Source organism: Triturus cristatus, chromosome 4_1 (genome assembly GCF_964204655.1).
Source record: "Triturus cristatus chromosome 4_1, aTriCri1.1, whole genome shotgun sequence".
In the NCBI taxonomy this organism is placed as follows: Eukaryota; Metazoa; Chordata; class Amphibia; order Caudata; family Salamandridae; genus Triturus; species Triturus cristatus.
This window is the reverse complement of record NC_140585.1, coordinates 597,116,474-597,139,215: the sequence shown is the minus strand read 5'-3', so window position 1 is coordinate 597,139,215 and position 22,742 is coordinate 597,116,474.

The following is a 22,742-nucleotide window of genomic DNA, read 5'->3' as shown; positions in this document are numbered from 1 at the left end:
GGGTTATCTTTTCATTGGGACCGCCGAGCTAAATCTCGGATAACGAATGGGACACTTATGCTAGCCGGATACTGGGTTCTGGGTTCTGAGGTGAGTTTCTGGTACACCACAATTCACTGAGGTCCTGGGGTTCTACGCATAGTTCTGTGTATAAGCAGAATCCCTGCAACACCACTAGACAAAACACCACATCTCTACTAAGAACATTAATCACTGGAGTTATTATGACATTTTTATTGTTGCCGATTATTGTTGGAGGCCAGGAAGGAGGCAGCAAGGGTTTTTAAAACCATAATATACTTGCAAACAGGACACTCCCACCTGAAGTCAGCGCCAACGCGGTCCTTGCAGGTAACAGCGTTGGAGCGGTGGGGCCGGTTAAGGAGGCAGAGAGACGATGCAGAGGGAAAATTAACTATTTATTTTTCCCTCGGCATCGTCCCTCAAAATTTCCCCTTAACCGGCCTCTCTACCCTACCGCTGTTACCTGCACAGACTGCAACTGGTCAGCCCCTGGTGCGGTTGAAATGCCATAGAGCCACCCTGCTGAAGGGTCCTGTGACCTCAGTGACAGAGTCACTGTCACTCTATGATGTGCTGCTTCATAGGCATGCCTGCAAGACTGGATGTGAACTACAGAATGAATTGTGGCGGACAGGCCTTCAAGGTTAACCCACACTTGCCACTGCTAGGCTCCACCTGCTGGTGCTAAGACACCTGGGCCTTTAAGATTTTACGGGGCCTTCTAAGGTCTAGCATGGGAATGTGCTCCCTCATGGGTAGTGGTCTGGTGGACTGGTCATGAAGGCTGAACCTGGTTCCCAGGTTCCAAATTCAGCAGCTCTGACTATAGTGTCACATCCTCTCCCCCACTGAACACCATACTGCCCCAGTGAGAGAAGCTTGCACTGCATGGACCCACTATAAACACCTGGATGTGACTCAATTCAAATTATGCACTAGACAAAAGCAATATGCTACCTAAAAAGAATTAGCATCCTATAAAAAGCAAACACTCGTAGGGAATGCAAGATTAAGTAAAGCATGTGAAATGTAAGCAGGAACAACATGGTTACCTTTTTCTTTTTACACTCATTACTCAGAAAGCAGTGAGTGCTTTTGCCTGAAAAGTTAAGGCCATGACCGCAGGGCCCAAAAGGGACCTATTTCAATGCCCATTGCTTATATCCTTAAAAAACATAAGCAGTATGGTTTAAAAAAGACCACATTCTTGAACACACAGCCGCTGTACACATTTTGGGCCAGATGTACGACTGAAAATTCCATGCGCAAACGGGTTTGCGACCCGTTTGCTCATGCAATTTTTCTCTGGGCCATGTACTAACACTATTTTCCGACTCGCGAATAATTTGCGACTCACAAAATAGTGTTTTGCGACTAGCTATTAGGAAGGGGCGTTCCCTTCCTAATAGCGACTCACAAGCCATGTACGAATGTTTTGCGACCGCAAATGCGGTTGCATAACACTCGCAAATGCAATCGCAAAAGGGAAGGAGTCCCGAGGGGATCCCTTCCCCTTTGCAAATGCAGAGGAAAATATTTTTTAGGGACAGGCAGAGGTCCCAGTGACCACTACCTGCCCTTAAAAAATGAAACGAAAAATGCATCCTGTTTTCCTTTAAGAAAAACGGGCTGCGCTTTAAAAAAAAAAAACTGCTTTATTTAAAAGCAATCCCTGACATGGAGGTCTGCTGAGCCCCACAGGCCACCATCCCTGTGAGGGCCAGCCATTCCCAATGGGTATGCAAATTGCGAGTGCCTCAATAATATTCATGAGGCTCGCATTTTGCGACCCCATTAGGAATCGCAATCAGTGTCTCAGACACTGTTGTACATTTGAAATTGCGACACGCAAATTGCGACTCGCGATTGAGCACAATTTGCGAGTCGCAATTTCAAATGGGTGCACATCTACTTTGTTTTCCAATTCACCCATCAAGCAGGTATTTCAGTACCTCCAGGAATAGTGCACTTTCCAGCCCAGGTGAAACAATGTTGTTTAAAGAGAGATTAGAAAACAAAAGTAGAGCTTCACTGGCAAACACTGTAAAGTGGCGCTAATGTGTTTAGGTGTGAATAAATCAATCTGGCCACCTTGCAACCACTCTGTCTTGCTTTAGTTAGTTACTTATTTTTCATATTTTGATTTTTTTTTATTTCTCTCCACCCCGAGGCTGCACTTAGAAATTGAAAAATGTCAGCAAAAGACGTTTCCAGCAAAAGTGTTTTTCTTTTTTGGATCCATTTCTCAGGGGAGCAAATAAACGAAAGAAGGTAAGAGAAGGTAATACCCATTTCTTGAAGTGTCGGTTTTTACTAAATGAGGAGGAGTGAGACAGAAAGAGAGGGAAGAGGAGAAACAAAGAGAGGGGGGCAGTTGCCAGTGGCAGGAGAACTGGACACTGTCCTTGTCCAGCCGCGGTGCGTCCATTGGGGCGCCCCACCAGCCCTGCTTGGACCCGCGGCTGCCGTAAAATAATTAAAATAAATGTAAAACCTTAGCACGATATTTATCCGGCGCCGCCGGGCAGCACCCGACTGAATCGGGAGTGCGCAGGGGGGGCGGGCTTCTAGTTAGTTGTTTTCCCGCATGTATGCTTCGGGCAGCGCCAGGATTGGCCGGTCACCGCGCAGCACAGCAGGGGCAATCCATATTGGATGCCGAGCGTGGGTGGCTCAGCCGCCCTGCACAATGGCCAATCACTGTCTCTGACTTAATGTAGTCAAGCAGTGATTGGCCATTTGCGGCGCGCGGCGCTGCAGTGTCGTTGGATCCGGTTCAGCCTGGTAAGGGGGCATTTCTTTCAAAGGTGTTGTCGTCTCGCAGTCCACAGCACACTCTAAACCTGAACATCTCTCGCCCGCCGCCGACCCTGAGATGTGAAAATAGCCACGAGCGACTCCTCCTCCGTGGATCAATGGTATTTGCGCGGCATTTCTTTACCTTACACACGCTAGGGCTTCTAGGAGCCCACGAGGTGCCCTTTCATTTTCAGCTGCTTTTTCTAAAATGGTTTGATAGCAACTTCAGGCATGAATTCTCATCACCTGAAACGTTTCCCTTTGGATTACTCTCGCCCTGATCCGGCCTCAGTGTGTGGTGAAAACGAAAAACATTGCTTAATCTGTACTGCTGGGATCTGCTGTTATCGCTGTGCGGAAGTGATGTCACAATTTAAGACAGCATGTATTCTATCTTAAGAAACCAACATTAAAGTTTAAAATGGCGGAGCTCAAAACAAACCACAGATAGTCTTTTGATTGCTATACAAGTGATGGCGCGGACCCAAAGTGATACCTTAAAAAAAACGAAAATATATTACGAATATGAGGTTTAAAAGTTTAAGGAATATAAAATGGTAGACTCACAACACAGTAAACATCTGCTTGTCTGCAGATGCTGCGCACTTCTATCTAAAAGCCTGAAAAAAATTAAATGGGTAAAAAAAAAATCACAGCTTGTTTCTAAAAGGGGATCCTGTTACAATAGCTTTTTAAAAAAAAAAAATATACTATATATTTCACTACTAATTTGACGTTCTCGGCTTCCGATCCCACACCCTTCTACTTTAGCAGACTAATTTGTGTCAGCGCGGAATGTAAACTGCTGCTCACGGTTAATTCCCCCCAGCTATCCCTGTCTCTGACACACCGCTCAGGCAGGATCACGGGCTACCGCTGAAATAATTCGGGGCCTCGCGTCCACTCGCGGAGTTCGAGGGGCTGTGACGGAGCCGGCTGCCCCACATCATGGAATATGCCTGGGCCAAAGGTAGGAGTTCTCGGAAGCTGTTCTCTGAATAAAGTCACTTTTGGGAGTGAACGACAGCTGCGTCTTTCGGCCTAAATGTGAAAATATGTACTTTACACGAGTGTTCATTTTAATAATTTATTTGGGGGCAACACTGGGCGGCCAGAACTAAAAAAAAAAAAAACACTGCTAAAAGTATAAATTCTCATTTTATTCAATTAATGAAACATTACATATTTTCTGCTACTACGCGTATTAACGTAAAAAAAATGCCATTAATAAATACAAATAGAACATTTATACTGCTGCTAATAATAAGGCCATTCCGAGTTATAATAGTAACAATTCTACCACCATTAACAACATTAATAGAACAAGTAATTACAATAATAAATTCTACTGTGAATATAAGTATGAATTATACTGCCCACACTACTAACTACAATATTCTACTACGGCTTCCTATTAATTAAAATAATCATAATGCCACTAATAATCCCACTCACGGCGCTAACAAACCTACGACTTACATTAGTAACCGTCACTCAACTAATAAAAACACGAGTAGTACTAATACTACTACTAGTAATCATACTACTACGAACATGAACCTACATAACAATACTAAGGCTGCTAGTGCTAAAAATGATAAGTTATAATAATTACACCAGTGCCAATAACATACTCCGAAGAGTAATATCACATAATATAAATACCACTTCACCACAGACCAGTGCACTGTTGACTGCACTCATTATAAATAAATACACCTAAACAAATAAATTATCATAAATAAATAAATAAAGCTAGAGACGCATATGTGGGATTCCAGCGGCTCATACGCATGGGTGGAGAGGTCTGATGCCCGCCTGTGCAGAGGCGTCGCCGGTAGCTTGCCCCCCCTGCCCCCAGCTCGCCGGGGGCCACCGGCTCCCATCACTGCACAGCAGATGGCCTGGCATCGCCCGGAGGACGGACCCAGGCGGGGAAACGCCACGTTTTCCACCAACAATGCTGCGAGGATGCGCTGGGGGAGGGGGCTGGTCCGCAACCCTATGCAAGACTGCCTACTGCATGTAAAGCGCTCTGATGCCCGATGTCTCGCTATATAAAACAAAAAATAGAAACATCAGTTGTTGGCCTTTATATGTAGGAGCGTTGGCAGTCTGCCAGACTATGTTTGTGGTCCCAGTAGTGAACTAGCAGCAGGCGGCAGCGCAGAAGCTTAATGTGCCTGCTGCAAAGAACATATATACCTGATGCAGATCACAAAATGCATATGATGTAAATAGGTCAGTGAGGCACTGCTTTTGTCAGAGAGATCCTTTTGTTACTTGCAGTTTCTAAGTTAAAATCCTAACATACAACAGAGAGCTATTAACTGTCATCTAAGAGCTGGATGCAAACTGCAAGGAAAAAATTGGAGCGTTATGTTTTTTCCCCACAGTCTTTGTTTCATTACCCTACTGTTTCAAAAATAAATTGTTATCTTTTCATTTTCAGCACCTGACAACCTGAAACATTACCGCATTTTGGGGCAATTTTCCAGCAAACAACAAAAGGACCCCAACCTCCTTTGCTGCTCTCTCACCCGACCCCGGCTACAACCCAGCAAACACCAGTGTTAAAGGTAAGGAAACTGATGCTATATATTTTTTTACATGGGAGTTAGGGCTATGTATGTATGTGGTCACTCTCAAGGCCCTCAAGCAGTGTCTTTCAGTGCCTCCAGCAACCACTATGGCACAGAGAGGCAGGAGGCAGTACGGCTCTATTTTTAGCAGTCATTTGAGATGTATTAGGATAATGCACAAGATATATGTATAATGTATTTATACTGAAATTTGATATTATTGCACTGCACCTTATACGTTGTACTTTGATTATTGACAGGTTTCTTTAATATATATATATTGGTAAGGCCAGCAACACACCATCATGAATACAGTACAGGAGCTGATTACAAAGTCATTCCAGTCACGGCCACTTGAACAAAAACTACAGATAAAACAATTAGGACCCCATCAGCCTGAAATAAACCTACAGCAAACTACCCAGGACAGAGGAAAAATGTCAAAACGTACATTCTCAAATGCCTGGTACACAAAAGCTGATTGGCTTACAGGGTGCCCTATAAGAAATTCTCTGTTCTGCTTCCCCTGCTTGCTGTTTGGCGGTGACTTTTCTTGGACACGGCAAGGAATGGTCGACCTGAAGCACATCGCTGAAAAAATAAAGAAGCATGCGCTCACAAGAAATCATCTGGAAAACCTGACAAGACTGGGAATGTTGGGGGAAGACGCACCAATTGAGCAGCAGATAAATGATGCGTATCGCAAATCCATTCAAAAACACAATGAAGCTGTTGATAAGAACAGACAAAATCTATCCAAGATCATTGATTGCATTCGTTTCTGTGGTGCTTTCGAACTGGCATTGCGAGGCCATGACGAATCAGAAACTTCCTCAAAACCTGGGATCTTCCGAGGCCTAGTGGATTTAATGTCAACCATAGACCAGGATTTGGAAAGACATTTAGCACATGCTACAGTCTTTAAGGGCACCTCTAATACAATACAAAATGAACTCCTTGACTGTATGCTCGAAATTATAAGAAGCCATATTGTGCAAGAGTTGCGAAACACAGACTTTGTGGCTATTCAGGCTGATGACACCACTGATGTGTCCACTCAAACACAGTCCGTGTTAGTGTTTCGGTACCTTGACAGTGACAGAAACGTTGTGGAAAGATTTTATGGCTTCACGCATTTAAGTGACTCTAGTGCAGCAACCATCACTGAAGCAATACTGTGTCAACTGGACTTAATTTTCCCGGACCTGCCTCAAAAACAAAAACGTATCGCACAAAGCTATGATGGTGCGTCCGTAATGAGTGGAAGCCTTAGTGGAGTACAGAAACGAATTCGAGATGTGTACCCTAATGCTCATTTTGTGCACTGTTACGCCCACCAACTCAATCTTATTATGCAACAGGCGGTATCAAAGATCAGAGAGACACGAGTTTTCTCTCAGGATATCGGAGGCATAGCAGCATTCTTCACACGTTCCCCCAAAAGAACAGAAGCCCTTCATGAGATTGTGGACAAAAGCGTACCAAGGGGATCCTCAACTCGTTGGAACTTTCACATTCGTACAGTCAACTTAATCTTTGAACAGAGGGAGGGCCTTGAGAAATGTTTTGTCGCCATAGCATCCAGAGCAGACTTTGATCACACAAGTCAGAGTGAAGCCCATGGCTTTATTAGAACACTACAAGACAAAGAGTTTCAGTTCTTACTGTTTTTATTTCATGACATAATGATTCCTGTTGATGTGTTATACGATCAGTTGCAAAGAAAAGACCTAGATACTGTCTCTGTGAAAGCCAATACATCTGCATTTGTACAACAGATTATGAAAGTGAGAGATGGGGTTGAAGATTTAGAGAGCAAACTGCCGGAGCATTCTATTTTTGCAAACCGCAGACAAAACATCACCTCTCTGGTTCGAATTGGAAAGGAGATATGTGACATTGTAATTGTGCAGGCAAAAGAACGTTTTTCATTCACAAAACATTTGGTGAGTGCAACTTTATTGCAAAGTAAAGAGTTTGCACAATATGATGAATCCTTCCCTGAGCGTGCTCTGAATCAGGCTGTGGAAGCATATCCTACGCTCAAAAAAGAGCAGCTGAGAACTGAGTTAACTGTACTCTACGGAATGCCTGTGTACCGGAAGGCCACAAGCGCCTTGACTTTGCTGAGTTTAATTCATAAACTGCATATGGAAAACTCACTTACAGAGACAGTGACTTTACTAAAAATTGTGATTACGACTCCAATGACAACAGTAGAAGCTGAACAATGTTTTTCAGCCTTAAAGCGCATAAAGACATTCCTCAGGAACACCATGCTAGAGGAAAGACTAAATGTTTTGGCGATGCTATCTGTAGAGAGCAAGCTAGTCCAACAGATACCGGACTTCAACATGAAAGTAATTGACAAGTTTGCTACACTGAAAGACAGACGTGCGGATTTCATTTACAAAAAGTGAATGCTGCTACTTGTTTGTTGAATACAAAAAATTCTGATTGAGGTAAGAAATGCATTGTTATCTCTGTTTTTAAAAGTTTTGTAGTGTTTGTTCTATTTGGAGACTACACAGATTTGCTCACCTTTGTTCACTGGCCGGACCTGTCTCCCGCAGGGTGAACGATTCGTTGCTTGTGTTGCCTATCAAACCTTTCCCCTTGGCAAATTGCGAAAACCTTTATACCATTTATATTTGGGGTACTTGCGTGGACCTATGTGAAGTGTGTGTACAAAGCTCAGCTCAACCAGAATCACGGTAACAGCGCATTGCGCTGCCTCTTTTATATTCAGTATATTGTAAGACTGTTTTTCTTCCCCCGCCTTTCCTTGTTTTGTTTCCCTGTTTTCCCCTTGCGTGCCATTCGTTACTCTAGAGTCTAATAGAGTCGGAACGCCGATTGGGAAGACTGTGGACTTTTCTTCAAGTTCCTGACGCTCCTGCGGAACGAGCCTGTCAACCATTACACTGCTGTGCAACTTCTTCTGCTCTTAGAGCTGAGACTTCCATGAGTCTTATAGTCTGAATTCAGCACCTGAGCATAATAGGACAGAATGTATGAAGCTCTGTGGTAATACTGAATAAGCAGCTACCTATGTTATGCCATCTATTAATGTAATAACTGCACTTTCATAATTGCTTTATTAACCTTCCTGCTTTCTCAAATTTGCTTGAAAATGCACGATTTTCTTCTTATTTTTCAAAATTTTCTTGGGGGGGGGGGGTAACACCCCCAAACCCCCCTTTTGGGGTTCGGGGTCGCTCGCTGCGCTCGCTCGCTACGGTGCTGTATGCTAATTCGTTTGCGCCCCACCACTGTAAAATCTCACCCACCGCCCCTGTCCTTGTCTTCTCCGGGCACCAAGGAAAAGACAGAGTCCTTTTCCTTCTGTGCCCGTTCCGCCCGTTCCCAAAAGCCGAGCCTTAACTATCGGCCTTGGCGATTTCTGCCGTCCGGGAGGCATGTTTAAAACAAGAAAGTAGGGGAACAGACTCTATAAAATTAAAGAAGTTGGGGCACACCGTGCCCTGCCAATCCCACCCAATTCGACCACTGGAAGTACATATCATAACACATGCGAGTAGAACAATACCAAGGGGAGCATGCAGGCAGCCAAACTATTCATGACAAGTAAGTGCATTGGAGGGGCCAAATAGCAGTGTATACAGCAAGCTCGACAGTACACAAGGAATGCTTCTGGTACGAAAATAAGTCCGCTTAGCAAGAACTAAAGTATTCAAAATAAGTTCTGGTAACGAAAATAAAAGTTTATACAACAATGACTATAATGCATTAACTATATTTTGGGAAAGAAAATGAAAGCGCACGTAGCAAACATAACAGAAAGCAAAGAAACCTTTTGATAAAGGAAATAATGGGGTTTATATAAAGGGCTCACAAAGGTTTACAAATCAAACTTTTGCAAAGAAAATAACTGTACTCACAGCAAATCACACTGTCTACAAAGCTACCGTTTCTAAAGACTATAGAAATGAACACACCAGTTATGCACATGCGCCTACGAGAATTTCAAACCAATGATTTAAAGCACTGGTGTACTTAGCCTGGGGGGAGGGAGCAGATGATATCTGTGATACATTGATATCGCTGCTTAGGTGGTTTAACTGGTCTCACGTTTTCCACTAGAGGGAGATGATGACTAAGAGATTGGTCGTAACAGAACCCTAAGTAGTAAACTTTTACAGAAACAGAAGTTAATGTCAATTGATCGACCAACAACCAGCAGCAGTTACGGTACGGGGAAGCATCATGCACATGGAACACGTATTCAACACATAGAGGGCCGAAAAATAGGAAGCATCAAACTGCTCTCCCCAAACCATCAAGCCTGAGGATTCTTCAAAGAAAGCAGCAGAATTCGCTTTATTCTTTGATGAAAAGGTAAAATCACTAGTGGATCAGGTTACCCACCCCACCCCCATTGAGGAACGAAAATCCTTAGTCACTTGGCAGAACTAAGCAGCCATCTCGGAAGATGACCTCCTCAAATGCATCCTTGAAACCAAACCCTCCAACCATTCCTCTGACCCCATCCTAGTGGCATCGCCATTGATTTCTACACCAATACTCTCTCTTACTGGACCAGGCTAGTTAACCTCTTCCTTAGTCAAGGTTCCCTCCCTGCTGCCCTCAAAACAAGACAGGCTACCCCTCTTCTAAAAAAAACCTTCGCAGATGCGAATTACCTCAACAACTTCCGCCCCATCACCAACCTCCCTTTTCTTTCTAAAATCACAGAAAAATGTGTTGCGAAACAACTTTCCCTACATATTATGGACAATAATCTCCTTGACGTGTTCCAGTCTGGCTTCATCCAAAATTGCAGCACTGAAACAGCCCTGCTGCAAGTGATTGATGATGCGCTGCATATACTCGATTCTGGGGAATCGTGCCTTCTGATTCTTTTTTACCTCTCTGCAGCCTTTGACACTGTTAATCACAACACCCTCCTTAACACTCTTCAACAGAGAATGGGCGTGGAGGCACAGTGCTTAAATGTTTTGCCTTATTCCTCTCGGACAGATCCGAAATGATCAAGATAGCGAACAGTCTTTCGTCTCCATTGGCGGTAGGTCAAGGTGTCCCTCAAGGTTCTATCCTTGCACCCACTATGTTTAATCTCTATCTGGAACCATTAGGGAATCTCCTAAGTAAATCTGGGATCCACTACCATCTCTGACACCCAAATCTACCTCAAGGTCTCTTCCACACACGATCTTTCACTACTGAACTCTACTCTCAACTCTATTCACAACTGGATGTTAGTTCACCAACTCATTCTCAATCCCACCAAAACTGAATTCCTCCTCCTATCTACCTCTCTCTCCCCTCCTCCGGTTCAATCCTGGATGGATCAGCTGAATCTACTCAACAATAAACCCGTCATTGTCGACAGCGCTAAATCCCTAGGTGTCATACTTGACAAAAGACTCAACCTAACCTTCCACATCAACTCCATTGCTAAGAACGTACGTTACCAGCTGCAACTTCTGTGGGGGATCCGTCGGTTCTTCCCGGAGAAAGACCTAAAAACACTGGTCCAATCGCTAGTTCTCTCTAGACTGGATTACTGCAATTCTCTTCTGACTGGCTTACCCAAATCTCACCTCTCCCCCTCAAAGCTGTCCTCCATTCAACAGCTTGCTTTATTTCAGGATCCAAACGAAGTGACCACATTACTCCTATCCTGTCTTCTCTTCGATGGCTTCCCATCGAGGCAAGATCCATTTATAAAACTGCCTGCATCACCCATAAAGTCTTGCACACTTCTTCCCCTCGTTACCTGGCGTTGAAATTGTCAAGAAGTTCGAGACCTTCTCGGAATGCAGAAAAGTTTCTGCTGGAGCTCCCCTCCATCAAAAAGGAAAGATCGATGGCTCAATCGTTCTCAGGTAATGCGGTGAGAATCTCGAACTCGCTTCCGCCATTGCCCCATGCCACCACCTCCATCCAGATTTTCAAAGCTGACCTCAAATCTCTTCTCTTCCAAAGACACTTTCAGAACTAATAACCTCATTCTCAGACCCCTTCAGGAAGTTAGTTCATCACTATAAATTTGTAACATCCTCTTGTTTAATCCCCACCCTTGATTGCTGTGTCTGATATTATGCTATTGCCCATATGGTTTTACTCTACCTCTCCTGTTTATTTTTGTAACGTTTCTATTTTGTACCATTTCTCTCATGTAACGTAACTGGTTCTATTGTACAGCGCTCTGACACCTTCGGGTAAAGTCCGCGCTATATAAAAAAATGCATTAAATAAATAAAAAGGGAAAGGACATAGAGCTTATAGACAAAACTGATCCAAAGTTTGGGCGAGTGTAATATAGCAGGGAGAGTCAAGGGACATATGGCCCAGGAGGAGGAGCGACGGAGTGGGGAAAAAGATAAGTTAAAAGAAAAAATAAAGAAAACCTTTTTGGGTTACAAAAAACACACATTGTGACACTTGCGTCTTGCACTGACTGGAACTATGTTGTGTGCGGATGTTCTCCTTGTGAAATGACAAATTGCCTTCATTCACAGTGAAGTTGTGGAGAGGATGTGGTCCGTCGGCTAGATTGCCGACTTTGGTGCTGGAAACCAAAGTTCGAGCCTCGGGGTCGCGTACACATCCTGTGATTCTGGGCAAGTCACCTAATCTCCCTATGCCTCAATGAGTTTGCGCTATATAAATCTGCATAAAAAAAAAATGTTAGCCAATTGCTTCATTGTTCTATGCTGTATGATATAGTGGGTGGGACAAAAAGGTGAATGACACAACAATAGGCCAATCAATGATGGTTGACTGAAAGCCCTGATAAGTAAATATATTATATATATATATATAATTTAACTAAAATCAAAAGGTCTTACACCAGACCTAAAAATACAAAAGCTGAAGAGGACATTCCTGTGAAGAATACCAACTGACCATTAGCAACTAGACCTGAAATTGACTTTTGCTTCTGACCTCTACCTACACCTGGAGTGTCTGTAAGTGCACCTACCAAGGTCCTGAAGTCTTTAAAAGTGTACTCGGATGGTTGTTTGGGCACCAACAGAAGTTTGGGAATTATTTCAAAACATATGCTGTAGAACTTCAAGAGGACTGACTGAGTAAAGTGTCTGATTGGCAGATTAAATTTCAATTCTGTCCCACGTGGAAAAGAGTTTTATCTCTGGAAAATGACAAAGTCCATTTTCAGATTGGGACTTACAAACCTTTTTTTTTTAACTTATGCACTTTCAGGCCCAAGCAGGGCTAATGTACTTGATGTATCTGACCTGTGCCACATCCAGATCATTCTCTAACTGTTGATCGTTGACTACCATTGGTGCTATGCCGTGTTTGGCACTATTTTCACTTAAAACGTTATAAATTCATATCTCCAGTTCCCCTTATTGGATTTTTGTAGTTCTTGTGGCGTTTTGCTTATTAAAATTGTATCTATTTGTATAAATTGGAGTGGGATTTTTATTGTGTTGTGTTTTTAACTTTTGAAATGTTTTGTTACTTCTGAATGCTTTATACATTTGTGTTAAGTTAAGCCTGTTTGATCTGTTGAACTCAGGTTTAAACTATTGAAACCTTTCATTTGGATCTAACAGGATAGTGACTTTATTGTGGTGAACCCCAATCCACCCAAACTTTTAAACCACTTTCTCACAGTTATGTAGTCCTTAATACTTTTGGCAATGTTACTAATGACCACCGGTTTCTTTACTAATGCTTTGTTAAGGCACCAGGTACACCCTTCTTTACATAGAGAGATGGGTAGTTCAATAAAGCTGGGCAGAGGTCCATGGTCAGAAAGGGGTAGGGGCTCCTGATATACATCCTGAACGTCTGGGAGTAGTCGCCTATCTAGGAGGATATTGTGAATACTTTTATGGGCAGGTGAATAGTAAGCTGATGCCTGTACCTCCACCCATCTACCAGGCCAAGTTCTTCCAGGTGTGCTCCCCATACCCCTCCCCCCGCAATTGTTTTGCATTCTGTCCAGTACCCCATTCATAACCAGGTTCAGGTCTCTTTCCATTACCATGTGGCCTTCTGCCATTCTACTAATGTGTGCAGTGCCTGGAACAGGAATTGTTCCTGTCCCTGATTCGGCTGTATATAGAACCAAACAATATGTGTCTCCATCTAAGAGTGCCATTAACTACCACCCATATTCTTTTCCTCTCACTATCTTCCTCCCAGAGCAGGAAAATATTTGGTATGGAAAGATTTTGAATCTGAGGCAAATGTGGTCAGAGTTGAGCAAGTGGGTCTCCTGTAGAAGCTCCACATCAGAATTCAGTATTGTGAGTTTGTGAAGGAGGCTTTTCCTCTTCACAGGGTTATTTAAGTCTTACATTACAAGTTATACCCATCAAAAGCATAATTTAGGTAATTTAGTGTCAGGAGTGTTCTCCCATTATTTTCAAACTTGGCAGTCCCTTGGCAGCAGAGGTCATGTGTATAAATGTGTTATATCCCCCTATTGTTGGGTTCTCCAAAAGTAACGCAAACAGTGTTATCCTCAACCTGAACAACCAAGAAACTGAAAAATACCAAGTCCAGTAATGGAGAACCTGGGTGTGGTGGATATCTACTGGTATTGTCCTCTTGATGGTTTTATTCCTAGTGTGAGTAGCTACCAAAACTTTAATGAAGGAGGAAAGCGCTACTGCTCTATAATTATCCAAGGGCTCCCCCCAAATTCAGATAACCACAACACCCAGATATGTTAAACCTGCAGCGGATATCCCCTTCAGCCTCCACTGACCCCTCCAAAATCTCTCACAGAATCAGAGTGTTCATAAAGAAGCTTCAGCGATTTTTTTTGTCTTGCAAGTCACCGGACTCCTGGGGCAGTGGCTCATTAGACCTCTTGTGATGTGCATTTGTGGCCCTGCCCTCCTCTAAAATGTCGTCATTCATTTTGGTTTACTGTTAACACCTTTGCAAAACCCTGCACCACTTAGCGCTCCTGGGCAGTGGGGACCTTTACGTCAATCCAACATCTTCTTCAGGCAGATGCAGGCCAAGAATTGTACATGCCTTAGTTAAGGAAAGGGCCCCTGGGGGCCGCCGTCCCATTTAAGGATGATACTGAAAGGGTTTCTCCATTTTTATTGCATTCCTTTGCTCTAGAGGAAGTATGTCATTGGTTTAAAAGACCTCTGTTTCAGAAGGATTATTAGAGAGAGTTCACTTGATATTTTGTAATTTGATACCAATATAGGACAGCTGACCCTTGTTCTTGACCACTGTCATACCTCTGCATTTTCGAAGTAGTAGAGACAGGCCAAAATGCTGATGGGCCTCTGGCACTGCCCCCAAGCTGTCATCTTGTGAGCCTTGTCGATGCAAATGGGCTCATGGGGGAAGTTTCTAAGATGGCTTTTAATAGGCTGTGGGCATAGGCGTTGACATCTCTTCCCTAGGGCCTTTTGGTACACCTTGTATGTGAAAGTTACACCTACATGGCCCGTTCTACAAATCTTCCTGCTTTTTCTGAAGAATGATTATCTGGCCCCTCATCTGTATCAGTTGGGCTCTGTAGTAATCCTGATGCATAGTTCTCATATTTTGTGCACACTCAAGGGAGTACACCACCCCGCCCAGTACTTCCACCTTTTTCTTTAACTATTTCGGTCCTTTCCTCAAGTTACCTCAAGCCCCACTAATCTTTGTTTTAATGTCTTGAAAGAATTGCAACATAAATAACTTTCTAACCGCTTCATCCTGCTCATGGCCCAATTCATTACCATGGAATTTCTTATCAAATTGTCTGGTTTCGTGCTGGGAGGCCTCCTGTTTGTATTTTAGAGTTCTGTTGGAGCAAGTCTTTAATAGTTCCTTCACATTAGTTTTTGCTCGCCATCTTGTTGAGCCGTATTGAAGGGCCTCAGTGGCATGTTGCATAAACTGAGGGCCTGATTATGAGTTTGGCACTCCCACCTCCACCGTGTGTCAGCGTTCGATTCACCACCACCAACAAGGCAGTCTGCCCACCGTATTACAATGTTGTGGGTTGGCTGTACTAATGACTGATGAAGCACCCCCAACACCGACAGCCATTTGCAGACCGCCTGGACAGCAGTACGGAAAGCAGCTGCCATAGTGCAGTACAGAGAAGTTTCACTGCCATCCTAATTTAGAGCGGGCTTCAACCGTGGCATTTGGACCTGGGACCACCTGCTTCGAGTCGGCGGATTCGAAGGATTTGGGTTGCATACTCACCCATTTCCTTTTCTTCGCTTCAGTCTCAGACAGGATCCCTTTTTTCCAGGTCCTCTCTTCACAGCAGCATTTTGACCCCAAAGAAAAGGATCCTGTTGGCTTCGAAATCCGGGTAAGTCCATTTCGCAGTATTTATTCATTGACTGGACTGGGCACATATGGGCACATATGGTCCTGTCTCCAGCTATGGGTAGTAGGTATTTGTTCACATGTGTTATGCATGTGGGTACATTCAACACTTGTGCAACATTGACATATATGAAAAAATATACACTGCCGTCAAACTGAGGGCCTGATTACGAGTTTGTCAGTCCCACCTCCACTGTTTTAGTACTAAATCCCAGACAGGTAGTCTGTTTAATGGTTTTGTTCAAGAAAATAATTTTGTTAGGTTTAGTGCATACACACAATAATGCCTCTTTACCTTGAATCTGCCAAACGTTTGTTCCCCAAACACTTTTTCATAAATATTTTCTTTCCAATACTCATTGCCTTGGATGACCAAGTTCAGAATGTACTCATTTGATTAAATCAGCTTGTTGGTAGTAATCAAATTCTTCTAAAGTTGTGTTGGATTTTGTGACAAATAGAAAGATGAGGGATGTGATGTGTTGTCACTATGAAAGTAAGAAAACTTTTTTAAGAAGTAGAGGTGACTATTAGGAGGTGGAGCTTCACAATGTTCCCATGGTGTATAATTATATACCTTCCTAGGATTGCTAAATCTATGCACAGCGAGGATAACAATATATTTATTTATAATTAGCAAATTTAAATAAGGATCTTCATTATTCAAAGTAGAAAATGCCTGTAAATAAGGCATCATTCTTTTTACAGTCTCTGTATCCCAGTCATCTGAAATAGAAACAGGAATTATTCTTTAATTCATTGAAACTTTCCTTTCATAAGGTAATTGCAATGTCTCAGTGGGTTCCATTATCTGGTATGGAACCTTTTCCCAAGCTATACAATAAAGTGTGATATTTGCAGAAGGAGCAAAGCCAGCGGTATCCCTCTAGGACAGCACCGGATTATCAGTTAACCCATTAAATTAGTTGGTGATAGTTCCAATTCACCCTATGTGTGCGCTCTTGAGTAGTACCCGCTGACACAATACTTCCCCAGTTACTGGGGCAAAGTGAGAAATAAACAGCAAAAGGCGCACCACTTCTACGAATGTAAGTAATATCAAATTAGTCCATGTACATAGTATGTTTTCTTTTTCAAAAGTTCTTCTTTATTGTTCATTTGTTAAAGTGACATTTAAGAACAGCCAAAGCAGCCGACGCGTTTCGTCCAACTTGGGACTTCTTCAGGGCTGCAAAATGTATATATAAAACAATATATAAAAACCACGAATAACCACATCTAATATATACAAACCCAACAAACATAATTAGTGACATAAAACAAGTTCAAAAGCGTATTACAAGAAGAAAAAACGTTACTTTTAGCAATACACAGAAGACATAAACAAGCTAAAAACAGGATTTGTCAATGAATTAACAGTTGTTATGAGTTCATATTCATCATTTTTCAGATAAGAACAACCTATCAACATATCAACATAGTTCTGATTAAATAACAGTTTAAGAGCGTATATTTATAGAATGCAGTTGGTTTCTTAACCCTAGTCTCAATCCTCAACCAAATTTGCATTGACCGTTTTTGATTTGGTCAAAAAAAGAACGAGTTTGTGAACATCATCGTGTTGTAACCTTAACTGACTCAATAAAGTTTTAAAAGAAAGGCAACAAGAGAAAGGAGAGACCCAAGAGTATACCCACCGTAAAAAACAGTAAGTCGGTGTATGTTTGTTTTCTGGAAATTTCTAGAGCGTCAGTCAACGTCACTAGAGGAAGTCAAAGTGAGAAGGCATTAAGTAGAGATTTCTTTGAGCTCTGTGTGAGATGAAAGATGTGGCAGTAGCTCATGAACCACATTTATGTTCCAACTCGGCAGGTGCCGTTGAGCGGAGGGCATTCACGGGAGACACTTCCAGGGCGGGACACTTCCGGCTGCAGTCAGCGCTCTAGTTTCGCGCTGTACTGCTACTTAACCGGATGGCCAATCTCACGCGCAGCGGACGCGGAAGAGCCTGAGTAGAGGTAGTGCTGCTAGCTGCGCAGTTGCTTATCTTCTTTTTTTAACATTTTTAGCCTGCTTCACATTATTGTGTTATTTTACTGGCACATTCTTATGCCCACTTGAAAAACTGCTACTTGCACTAAATTTCACCCAGTTTTTACTTACCCGCATCTGAGTGCTCCCTCACCCCAGTCCGACTCGGCAAGTGCCGTTGAGCGGAGGGCGTTCACGGGAGGCACTTCCAGGGCAGGACACTTCTGGCTGCAGTCAGCGCTCTAGTTTCGCGCTGTACCGCTACTTAACGGGATTGCCGATCTCACACGCAGCGGACGTGCGCAGCGGGCGCACCGGCGTCGCGCCAAAGGCAGGCCCATCTGCGACCGTCCAGGACCAGGGGCCACGACCCCTGGCAGTACTCAAAATATCCTCAGTTAAAGTGCTCAGTCACTGACTGCTTTGAGAGGAGCCACTGGTATCAACTGTTTGCACTCAATGAACATTGCTTACAGCCCCTCCTGTTGCTCCCATTGCAACTATAAACTTCAACCCCACAGCAAGGAAGCACCTCTACTTGCCCCTCCCCCCCCTCAAATTCTTCCTTCTGAACTGTCGCTCCCTTCCTAGGCACTCTACTGAACTCACACTCCTACTAGATGACCTCAAACCAGACGTCTTATTCCTGACGGAAACCTGGTTACAAGACGAAGTTGACCCAGTCATTATCCAAACCCTGCCTCCTGGCTATCTAATACAAAGAGTGGACCGTAAGGCTGGAAGGGGTGGGGGACTAGCAATAATATTTAAAGACAACTTCATCTGCCGGTCTTCTATGGATGGGCTACCAGATTGCGAAAGCATGAATTTCTCCTTAGAGTTCTCTCCTGCCAGCAGCTTCTCCGGCTTACTGCTCTACCGACCCCCAGGACCCATAGGCCAATTCCTTAACGCACTCCCCATACTTGTTACCAAGTTAGCTCTAACTCCAGCTAACTTCACAATACTGGGGGAGCTTAACATCCACATGGATGACCACTCTAACCACCTGGCCAATGAGTTATCAACCAGCCTCTCGGCACTTCAAATTAAGCAGAAAGGCTTAGCCCCCACACATGACAAGGGCCATCTCCTCGAGCCAGTGTTTAGTAATGATCAGAATCTCTTGGTTGGCACTCCCATCCCCCTCCCTTGGACTGATCACTCGCTAATTCCCCTAGTCTGGGATACCCTGGCCCCCTCTCCTCCTCAGAACACCACTTCGACACTTGATAGGAAATGGTCGAATCTCTCCGTTAGCCAATGGACTGCTGTTCTCGATGCCACCAGACCCCATAGTGACCCTAACCCTGAGATGGCAAACAATATCTTTAATTCATGGATCCAAAACTCTTTGGACACTATATTTCCGGAAAAAACCTCTCATAAGAGATTCAGGCAAAAATCGTCACCTTGGTTTTCCCCTAAACTAAGGGAGCTTAAGCAGACCTGTAGGAAATTTGAAAGGACATGGAGACAGAACTTTGCAGAAGAAAGGAAACAGGATTATAAAGAGGCAATTAGGAGGTACAAGGCATAGATCAAAACCGCTCAAACCAACTTCTATGAGGAGAGAATCAATGCAGCTGCCAACTCTCCTAAAGAGATCTTTCTCATCGCTAAATCTCTCTCCACTGTGCCACATAAACCTCCCAAAACGGAGGAGGCCCCAGATCGTTGCAACAACCTAGCAGAATACTTCCATCAAAAAATGTAGCTGATCTGCCAGCCTTTCCCTCCCCATCAGCCAGACTCCACAGATCTCAGCACTAGAAGTCTACACTCTGAATTACAGTGCTCACTAGGAGAATTCCCTTTGATAGACGCAGATTCCATGGATACCCTTATCTCCAGGGTAACCTCTGGCTCTCCCACGGACCCCGCTCCTCCTCAGTACCTTTCATTAGTCACCAATTTCATTCGCCCAGTTATCTTAGATGCTCTGAACTCTTCTATCACCTCCGGCGCGGTGCCCCTGGCACGGAAATGTACGCAGGTGAAAGCCCTTCTGATAAAACCCAGTCTTTATCACTCCAATATGGCCAATTACCGTCCCATCTCTCTCCTTCCTTGGCTGAGCAAATTGATTGAGAGACATATAAACTCCACTCAGGTACAGCATTTGGAATCCAACAACCTGCTTCATGTCTCTCAAACAGGATTCCGTCCTCAGCTAGGGACCGAGACGGCTCTTCTGGCGGTAACAAAAGAGGCAAGGAGACTTCTGGACCAGGACGGCTCAGCAGCTATCATTCATTTAGATCTCAGTGCCACCTTCGACACTGTCGATCATAACATCCTGCTTGAGCGGCTAAAAAACATGGGAGTGACAAATATGACACTTACCTGGTTCCAGTCCTTCCTAAAGGATCGGTTCTTTCAAGTCTTTGAGGGAACTGCCTTATCAAACTGGTGGCCTCTTAGCTGTGCGGTCCCCCAGGGTTAATCCCCGAGCCCCACTCTTTTTAACACCTATATGGCCCCATTGGCAGAGACAGTCCTTCCATTCGGCATAAAGATCAATACCTACGCAGATGATACCCAAATGGTGGTGGCACTAAACAACCCTGAGGGATCATCTGGTGCTCTTGGTGCGTGCCTAGAGGCGGTAGCCGAATGGATGGACCTCTCCCACCTCATGCTAAATGGGGACAAGACCGAACTGATGTTTCTGGGCAAATCTCCATCTCCCTCCCCGACACTTATTTGGGCGACCTGTCTTGGCCCTATGCCCACCCTAAAGCAGCAGATCAAGAGCCTAGGCATGTGGCTTAGCAGCTCCCTCTGTTTTAATCATCAAGCCACTAAGCTCTCAGCTACTTGTTTTGGCCTAATGAGAATGCTAAGAAAGATCCTTCCTCTGCTCCCTTTCCAGGCAAGGAGGATTATGGTGCAAGCCCTCATACTGTCCTGCCTGGACTACGGGAACGCGCTGTATCTGGGCGCCCCTCAGTCCAGAGGCTACAAGTAATCCAGAACTGTGCGGCTCGCCAACTGCTCCAGATTCCCGGAGACAAACAGCACAACCTGCCTTGGGTTATCTTCACTGGCTTCCTATCCGGGCCAGGATACATTTTAAGGCCATGTGCCTGGCCCATAGAGCTATGTGGAAATCAGGCCCAGTCATCCTTCAGTCCTTGGTCACCCCCTATCAAGCCTCTAGGAGTTTTCGCTCCAGCTCCGCTTTTCTTGCCACCTCAATGAAAGTATGAAAATCCAGATGGGGTGGGCGCTCTTTCTCCCTGAATGTCTCCAATCTATGGAATTCTCTCCCCCCCTCTCTCTGAGGGGAACCTAACATGCTGGCATTCTGAAAACTTCTCAAAACCCATCTTTTTTAGCACTTCACACTAGCATCACATGTCTTTCTGTCTCTCCGCTCCACAAGCGCTAGGAGGCCTCAGGGTAGCTACGCGCTATACAAATCCAATTTCATTCATTCATTCATTCATTCATTCATGTAACTGCTCTTTCTGGAGGGTGGTGTCCATTTAGTAGCAGTAGAACTGTAATCATTGTGGAGAGCCATATGATGAGCAGAAACACTCCGAGAGTAGTGTGGATATAGGACCAAGGTGGAATCAAGTATCTGTCACAGAACCAATGATAAGCACAAAGCAATCTATGGCACAGAGTGACTTTGGAGCATGATAAAAAGTCCTCTGAGCCAAACCCAGAGTCAATCTCATAAATAGTTGTTTCTCGAAAAGCCATCAATTCAATTTGTGCAGGCTCAGGTGGTACTTCACAATGAAGCATGGAGTTGTGTAAAATATTTGCAACTGTAGTGATGACAGTATCACACTCGTCAGTGGAGGTCTTTGCTCTGTGTAGGGTTGGAGATGCTGTATGCTCAAATATCCCTAGCTGGGAACTCAAGCTAATGATGTTACTGTTCTCATTAAGGGGTATTTCATTCTTAGTAGGGAGAGGCTACGAGGTTCTACTCTGAATCTTTCTTGGTGTCAGCGATAATCTGCTGTAGAGAATCGGCAATGTACTGCTTTGAAAAGACAAAGAGCCAGAATGACAGCCTTTTACCCCAAGGACTGTAACTGTGGTATAAAGGATGGTTTAAAAGCATGCTTGTTCTTGATCTTTTCAAAAACTAGATCTCCAACTTTAAGGAGCCACCCGTCAGTAATGGTTTCAACCTTCTCCTCCTTGGTGGTGGTTTCAGAATGATACACATTAAACCGGTTGTCTCTGACCTTTTGGATACTCTATATGACATTCAAACGTTTTTCCAGGTCAAACATTTCTTCATCTGCCACCTTCCACAGATTATCTGGGCTAGGCACATAAATAGGAACTCCAAACAGAATGCCGTATGGAGTGCATCCTTCCATACTCATCTAGGCAAGTTATTTAATGCTCTCTGGACTCCATACAGATTATGGTACCAACTAAGACCTGAACTTAGAACCCTAGCAGTTAAGGTTTTTTTAATCATGCTGTTAGCACGCTCAACTAACCCATTAGATTCTTCTCTGAATGGGTGCTGAGTTGCAGACAGACTCCCAGTACAGTCATGGTATCCCGGTAAGCATTGGAGGTGAACGCAGGACCATTATCTGAGTGAAATTAATGTTGTGCCCTCATTGCTATCAAACACTGCAAATCCTTTATGACCGCTGAGGCACTCTCATTTTTTTTGTGGTCACACTCATAGGAATCGAGAACATGAATCAGTAGCTACCAATATGTATTTATATCGGTTAATTGAATTTATTGGGCTGATGTGGTCCAAATAAATTGCCATGAACGGTATGTTGGAGACTGTAACGGGATTTGGTAGTGGTCTCTTAACATTAGGTGGTTTAATCTGCTGGCAAATGTTACACTTCTTGACACACTGTTCATGTAAGCCAGGCCCCACAGCAGCGTTGCTGTAGCATTGCTACGGTTGCATTACTCCCTGCATGTGCAGATTTCAATCCCTCATGAACTTCCTTGACAGTTTATTATGTAGTATCCTGACTCCCACTCCTGATAGTGTGACCACATGAGTATGATCTAAAT